Genomic DNA, 7,483 nt, shown 5'->3' on the forward strand with positions numbered 1-7,483 from the left:
ATATGCAAACTAAAAAAAACAGGGGGAAAACACCACAATACTAAAGAAGTTTCCTAATTCTGCTGTTAGTAAACAGCCTTGTTCCTGGTCAACTCTGAAACAGTTTACACAGAGAAGAGTTCGAAATAGTGCGTGTTCAGACAGATAGATTTCTGCTTCATGCAACAGGATTTGCTGCTGCTGTAATGTGAGAGCAGAAGTCAAGAACTTGGAGGTCAGAAAGCTCAGCCTTAATTCTGTCCCCTTATGTTTGCAGGAAGGAAGGAGACATTTTCTGAGCTGAAGATTTTGCTATCAACATCTCTTCTCCTGGCTGCAAAGGTCCCCATCTCCACTGCAGTCCCACCTACATTCCTCTGAGCCAGGCTAGGAAAGGAGTTAGGACTGAAACTGCTTAAGCTGGCTGTGGATTTGGCCTGGAAGGAGCTTGGGAACAACTGTGCAAGCCACAGGCAGTCTGTGGTGGGAAGGGATTGCTGGAGCAGAAGGATTCCTGACCCACGAGTGCTGGCTGTGCCAGTAGTCCCTTCAGCCACCAGAGTCACAGTTTTGTACTACAGGCACTGGATCTGGCCGTGCTGCTCTGAAAACTCTGCTGTCCCAAGCTTGTCCCAAACCCACTTTGGGCCAGCCAAAAAACACCACCAGTGTCACCCATGCAGTGAGACAAAGGCTGCTCAGCCATGCAGCTTGGAGAGCTGTCCCTTCCTGAGCTGGAAGAGCCACCACAGTGTCTCCTGGCCTTCAGGCATCACAGCCTGGCAGGGGACTGGCCAGCTCCTGAGCCATGCAGGCCAGAGGCACCCACTGGACACCAGGAAAGGCTGAATCAGACTTGGGTCCTTTATGCATTTCTCTATAAAGTGTTTCTCAATCCTCATCAGCCAGCCTGTGCAATGCAGTTGAGCTTGTTTAAAGTAATCCGTATGATGACAAATCCTTAACTTAAACACCTACCTGAAGCATGCTGAGCATCGCTGCTGGGCTGGGAAACAGAGCCATGTCCCACCTTGGAGGGCTGAGGGTCCTGGGATGAGCTGGAGACGTCTCCATTGGTGCTTCTGCGCTTAACAACCCCTCTCTTCATCTGCTTCAGGCTGCCGAGTCCACACGAGTGACCAGGAGATTCCCACTCCTCCTTCCCGACTGCGCAGTGCTGCAGGCAGTCAGGAGCTGAGGACAGACAGCTGTGAGATAAAGGTGGCTCTTCTGAAAACCACCCTGTGCACAGCAATAAGGCACCTCTAACTCTCTGGCTGTAGTTGCTAGGACCACCCAGGGCTTCCCAAGGAATAAAACTGGGGAGGCAAGGAGAGGTGAGCTCTGCAGCACTGAACCAGTGCTAGCACTGGGAACAGCCAGGGCAGGCAGTGCTCAGCTGCCCTCCCACCAGACCCCACCAAGGGAGCTGTGTCATTCAGGCAAGTCTGAGATGTCCTAAGGGACTCCCACTGGGAAATCCCCCTGGATCTCGGGCTTGTTGCCAGAGGCAAACACGTGCCCTCCCAGGGACTGGAAATGCCCTACAAGGCACCTCGTCTTGCTTTTCTCTGAAAAACACCCAGGCTGCCGTACCACAGCCCTACTACTTATGGACTTCTCTACTCACAGCTTCCCAACTCTTCCAGCTGGAGCGCTCCTCCCTGTGCACGGTGCCAGCAGGCGCTGGAGGATATGCTGCTCCCCGAGCCCCTGCCCACTCTGCAGCTGGATCCTCCCTTTGGCTCCCTCTTCCCAGCACCCATTCCTGTGCCCTGCCCACAAGCAGGAACACGCTGCTCGGTCCTGCCCGGGCTGGCTGATGTTTGCCTCGCTACCTCGGCAAACATCTCAGTCCCATAAACAGGCAATCTTGGTTTCCTATGCATTTTTTTTTCTGATGCCTGCCATTTCCCAAGGGCCTCTCTCTCAGATTCAGGGCTGCCTTCCTCTGTCACATAGGTGATCTAAAAGTCGCTGTGTGTCATTAGAGAGTGCTCAGCACAGCCCCGGGCTTGTAGCTACTTGTGTGTGTTGCCATAACCTGGGGCTCACCCAAGCAAAGCCAAGGTGAGATACAGCATGAATCTAAGCCTGGTTCTTCTGCAGAGAACTGCAAGAAAGCAGAGGCATTTGGGAGCAGAAAACAAATTGAGAAGGAAGGGAAAAAACCCAATTTACTTAATCTCCTCAACCTGAAGCTGTCCCACATGCTGAGAGGAGATGCCTTTTAGCTGGCTACAGGACACACGCTTGAGAGAGAGAAAGCAGCCCCTCCCATACCACTAATTTATAGCAAGCTGAGTGGGAAATGTCTCATTCTTCCCTGATGTTGACCCAGGAGCTGCTCCTCTGGGGAGGAAGGTGGAAATAACATTGAATTTTAGCAGTGAGAGCAACTCAGAGCAAGTTGCTAGGCACCAGCTGCAAGAATTGCCTGCAGGTGCTCTTGCAGGAGAGGTTGGGCTGGTTGATTGGGCTCTCCCGGTGCAGCCAGAGTGCCAAATACCTTTGAAACGGGCATAATCCGTTCTCAGCCTGAAGGAGCTATTGCACAATCTTCCCAGGATTAAGGGTTTAAATCGAGGGACTGTGTCACAGCCGGGGAAAGGGCAGGGGGCAGGCTCAGGAGCCATGCTGGCCTGTGTGGCTCCCTGGGGTGGAGGGATGCAGCCTGCCTGGGGAGGTGACAGTCTTGCAGGGGCACATGAAAGCCATCTCCTTTGTCCTGCCCTGTCTACATCTTATCAGGGTGACTGAAGTCTTCAAAGGATTAAATGGCTAAGTGGTTTTCTTCTGCTCCTGGAAGCAAAGCTCCATAGCCAGCTGAATCTCTCATTGCAAGCATTTGCTCAAGCAGAGTCCTATCATTTCAGTCTGTATAAACACAGCGAGATTTCCATCTCACTCTTAAGCGACAGCACAAGACAAGGCTGTTTTTAAAGTCTGGCTTAGATACTGACTCCTGTGAAGGCTGCAGTGCTGCTTGGAGTGCCAGTATGCCTGCAAATCCCAGGGCTGCCCCACTGCAGAGATGCCCCTGTCTACAGCCAGCACGCTGCTCCCAGCCTCATCTGGAGGCCAGCTCTGCTTACCCACCTGCTGCCTGCTCTGCAGCTCTAAAAATAAGAAGCACCTCTTGGGTTTGGATCCCATTGGTGTCATTTCCCAATGACCCTTTAGGCCTTCAAGAACAGCACAGAGAAAGAACTTTCCCACACCCCCAGACTCTATTTTCCAAACTTCTCATCCTAGGAAAAGAAGCATTGCTCCAGCTGTCACTGTGACACCCATCAAATGTCTTGCAGAGACAATCACACCAGCCCCTGAAGTCACACAGCCTCCTTCCAAGAGCTGTGTCTGTTTTTCTGGTACAAACAGCAAGGCTCAAGGTAGGAGGAGTCCCCATATGATCAGTGACTGTGCTTCAGCCCATACTACCAGTGCTTTGTTTGCACGGGGCAGAATGCAAAAATCAGGCTACAGGGACAATTTGGGACGGAAAGTACTCCGCCATCACAGAGGCCTCAGTGGCAGTTCAGAGTCTCACCAGGAAAAATGCTGCATAGACATTTCATTCTTTAATGCAATAAAATCAGACTAATTAGCTCAGCGTGCTGCAGGTGTTTACCAGCAAACACTCCTATCAGCACTGGCTGTGGGCTTTGGAAGAGGATATTTGTCCTTGCAGCATAACTGATCTCCCATATCACAAGGCAGCTCCTCCCATATGGGGCAAAGCATCACCATGTGATCCTGATTTGAGGGAAGCAGTGCAGCTTTACACCTGGGCAGGGTGTTTGGGATTGAGCCCTGTGCAGGCAGACCTGGCTCCTCGTTTCATGTGGGGTTAGGAATGATTGCCCTGGCAAACAAAGGGTGCTAATTACACAGCAGAGTTTATTTGCATCCTTTGCAGCTACATGACTGGCTTGCTGGGTGAGACTTACAGGTCCTCACGAGGAAGTAGGTGGTTTATTCCCAGGGTTTCACATGCTTGTTTTCCACGCAAGTCCAGACTGGCTGCATAGAGATGAGTTGTGCTTAAGAGAGTCCTGCTGAATTCCCACAGCAGAATCTCACCTGCAGCTCTCATTATCCTTTTTGGAAGGCAAATCCCTCCAGCACAGGGTCACGCACACACCCTTGGATGAGGGTCTGTCAGGATAGGATGGGTTTGGGTGTAATTAAACCACATGGTTGCAGCTCACTGTACCCATCTCAGGAGAAGTTTTGGACTAGCACAGGCTGCCTTGCTAACTTGGGTTTCTCAAAGAGAGGATAGCCGCCAGCAGGAGCTGGCATAAGACCCAGTGATGGCAGCACCCAGGAAAGCCAGGTGAGGTGGGGACCTGAGCTTCCCCCAGCAGCACCATGGGCTTATGAGAGGGTACCTGGGGAAGCAGCACCCTTCAGGGCTGGGATCACTTCTGTGCTCCCAGTCAGGCCTGGATGTAGCTTGTGATCCTTAACACACCAATGAAACTGTCTGGATCTAGTCTCAGGTATTTAAGCAAAGTCTAGGTCTGAGTCTAGACATGAAGGACAAGACCAGTTCTGTGCTCTGTGTTTGTAGGTTCAGTCTGGCCCCTGGGCCAAGCTAAGGACACAAAGTAGAATGTGCCATTTAATCTGGCTGGATTAATGTGTGAATTTAATTGGATCTCATCTCTTCTCAATAAAATCTAGAACATGCTGTTGAAAAATTGTATTTAATCTTCCTCCAAGACTTTTTGCATACATTTGAGCAAGAAACTTGCAGCACAGGGCAATTGCAATGGAATGAGAAACCAAGTTTTAGCAAAACCCAGAGGGTGGGGCTGAGATCAGCATCCTGTCATCTTTGGATTTGTGAATCTGATTCAGAAGCTGTCCTGCCCCCTCTCCTCCAGGAAGACTGTAAAATTAATTTAAGTACTGTCCTGTAGGATCACTCCATGACAGCTGTCTCTACCCAGTCAGCCTCAAAAAGCACAGTATTGCACTGGCTATGATCACATTTAGGTAGTTTGACAGAAAAAGGCTCCAGGGACTCATCACAAGAAAAAACATAAAATTGTTTGGAAATATTATTCAGGGGGATATCACCAGTTTTGTTTTTCTCAAGTAATGCTAACTTGCAAGAAAGAGAGAAACAAGGAGAGGAGGAAAAGGGGACAGCAAGCCTGGCTGTAGCAGAGGGCTGGAAACCAAAAGGCAAATTCATTTGAGATCCGGGGATTAAGATCCAATCATTTGACCTCAGATTAAAAAGTGGATAAGCACAACAAAGAATAGCTTAAAACATTTGGGAAAGTGTAAAGGAAAATCAAGTGGCATTAAATAACAAAACAGCTGCATTAAGCCAGAATGCCTCCCTGATCATAGGCAGCAAATCCAAGTAAGGGATGCCTCAAGCTTCCTCAGCACCATTCAGTCATCCCCCAGCATTCCTATTTCAGTGCCACCCTGTGAGTTAAATCAAAAAGAACTCGCCCTGCTCCACACCAGTTTGTTGCTTGTATTGAGCTGCTCACCCTCGGGGGAGCACAGCCACCTGCCAAAAACCCTTATTAGGAAGAGATTACCCAGCAGAAGTAGGCTAGCTAGCTGTAAATGCGTGCTGGAGGACAGGAATCCCAGGACAGCAATGCTCAGGCTCTGAGTGCAGTGTGGCTGCTTCCCAGCTTTGCTTTGTGAGCTTCCCCCAGCAGCGTGGTTTCTTTTCCTGGACTTGTCCAGGAAAAAGGGAAGATCTCCTATGGAAAACCATCCAGCTCCCTTGCAGCTTGCTCACTTGCAGCCAACACAGATCATCAGTAGCCATTCCCACAGGTTCCCTGATGTTCTCCAAGTGTGCAGTTCAGCTACTTCCTTCTGCAGCACCTTTGAAATCATTAACACAGCGCTGTTAAATGGGTGTCAGTCCCAGGTGGGCAGCACAACCTGGCACGGTGGCACTGGCCCAGCCCCTGGGTGCTGGTTGGCAGCTCATGCCAGGCCATGGCTCTGCCCCAGCCTTGGCTCCACTGCAGGTGTAGGAAATGCAGAGAGCAGTCATGGGCTGGGGGGCACAGAGCTGAGCTGGATGGATGCTGGGTGTTCACCTTGCCCAGATTCAGCAGAGAACCAGTGTCCCTGTGACAGGCACAGTTCCCTGCTAGCACGCTTCAGCCACAGCATCCCACAGACAAACACCAGCCACAGCCACCTCCCCACTGACACCATCCTACAAACAGGCTGTGTCCTCACAGAGTGCCTCTGCCACTGAAAAGCACCTTGCAATGAGGAACCCCAAGGTTGGGAAGGGTCTGAGCATGGGACTGCCCAGAAGTGTGTTACTGCTTTTCCTTCTCCTTCTTGTCCAGTGGACAGTGATCCTGTTTTTCCAGCAGCCCCACTGCCAGCTGCAGTGGCCTGGCAGGCGCAGTGACCCCGAGTGATTATTTAATAGCGGATTGTATAACAGAGCAGGGCAGACATTACATTTCTGTCTCTGACCTCAGCCCTGGGACATCTCCCACCCATAAAACTTCCAGTCTAATCTTTCAGACCTTAGAGGAGCAGCCTTAGGCATGTGACACCATCCTTCAGAGAGGAGTGACCAGTGGGGACCAGGTAGCTCTGGGCAGGAATGGGCTGCCCAGCACCTCTCAGTCCCACAAAAGGGAAAAGAGAAGGGAGCCTAATGCTCCACAAAGGCTCAGGTTTGGAGCCCAGACCCTGCTGAAGTGCCCAACATGACACTGCAAAGTCCCTCTGCTCCCAGCTATTCATCTAAATGAAGCACTACACTCGCCTCTCCATTCAGAGTGAGCTGTTTCAGCAAGGTGAAGATGGATGAGCTGGCCTTGAGCAGGGCAAGCCAGCTCCACCAGCTCCCCTGGGTTCCAGCCACACAGCCTCTGGAATCTGGGAGCAGCTGAACCCCTTGGACGTACTCCAGTAGGGGTGGACAGTGCCCAGGAGCCAGTAGAGAGGTGCCTGCTGCTCTGAATAGTCCAGAACCCAGGACATGCCAGCCTTGTGCTGGTGATATCCCCAAACTGTGTTGCTCTTCCATGGGGCTGAGGAGACAGTTCAAGGCAATAGTCTATAGCCCTCAGTGGCCAGAAGGATGCTGTGGTGTTTGCAAGGAGATGGGCACAGGCAGGCCTTGCTTATCAGCGCTGGGCATGTGCCAGGTGGCTCAGACCCATCTCATCCAGAAATCCATCAAAACCAGCTTCTCCTGAAGCCTTACTGGAGCACACACAAGGAGCTTGTTTCTGAGCTTGACTTCAGCATGTCCTGGCTCTAGGCAGTCCCTTTCAGCAGGACTGGGTGGGTGTGAACAGCCCCTCCAGGGTGAGCATGGATCTGCTGGAAGCTGGAGAGGACTAGCAGGGCCACCAGGCTGGTTGAGGTCAGGGAACATTGCCTACAGGGAGAGGTGGAAGCAGCTGGCTTGGCTGGTTGGGAAGGAGAGGAGGTTGGGGTGATTTAGCAGAAGTCTACAGTGACTTGGCAGCTAGAAGGGAGGATG

The sequence above is a fragment of the Agelaius phoeniceus genome, chromosome 3 (genome assembly GCF_051311805.1).
Source record: "Agelaius phoeniceus isolate bAgePho1 chromosome 3, bAgePho1.hap1, whole genome shotgun sequence".
NCBI lineage: Eukaryota > Metazoa > Chordata > Aves > Passeriformes > Icteridae > Agelaius > Agelaius phoeniceus.